Source organism: Eleutherodactylus coqui, chromosome 3 (genome assembly GCF_035609145.1).
Source record: "Eleutherodactylus coqui strain aEleCoq1 chromosome 3, aEleCoq1.hap1, whole genome shotgun sequence".
Classification (NCBI taxonomy): domain Eukaryota; kingdom Metazoa; phylum Chordata; class Amphibia; order Anura; family Eleutherodactylidae; genus Eleutherodactylus; species Eleutherodactylus coqui.
The window spans coordinates 88,577,372-88,578,280 of record NC_089839.1 but is presented as its reverse complement, the minus strand read 5'-3'; positions in this window follow the sequence as shown (position 1 = coordinate 88,578,280).

Below are 909 nucleotides of genomic sequence, written 5' to 3'. Positions count from 1 at the left end.
GAAGCCTTGCGGGGCTTCTTCTCTCTCTCCTGGGGTAGCTGTGCTTTTTTAAGCGCAACTGCTTGTTCATGTGATTTTTAGTGCAGTATAGGCGTATTTTTTTCCGCGTACCCATACTGCAAACAGCACTCATGTGAACAAGGCCTAAAAGTCAGAGAAGATGATCCATTGTAAAAACCAGCTCCAACTCTTTCAGACTCAATGAGACCATGTATGACATGGCTGCCCATTTATTTCTATATGTTAAAGAATTTGTTTAACCTGTACAAGCTATGGAGCAAAAATCAGATTGCAAAATGATGGTAAATCATGGGAAAATACATGGGGTTTTGGCTATGCGACAAAAAGACAGTTTCTTTGGTGAAAGTACCCATAGGACAAGTTCACATGTTGGCTTTAGGCACCGACCCTCACCAAAATCTATACCATTTAATGTGGTTTTTGACGCGGACCTGCAGCAGATTTCACCCTTTCAATTGAAGGGGTAAAGTCTACTACGGTTTTACAACAATTTTCGCACCAATGGTGTGGATTTTAATACAGTTTTTAATGTGGATTATTCACTACATAAAATCTGCACCTTTTCTACTTTTCTCTTCACTATATGAAGTGTTGGTGAGACCCCCTATATCAAGAATGCAAAGTGGACTGCAGTGATATAAACCAACTAGATAAAGAGCCCCATACCACCCTGGTTAAAGGTATGACATTAATCCACTAGCAAATCCAGTCCTAAATTAAGAATTGTTCAAAAGGTAATTTCATAGGCTGATCAGTACAGAATAAGGGAGAGGTGCATCTCATTGGTGACTCCTTTGTAGTTTCGCTGTGTACATCTCTGCATTTGCATGTGTTACTGATGTAATTTACTGGGGACCTGCTTCAGATTTTCCTGGCCCATCCCTTTGT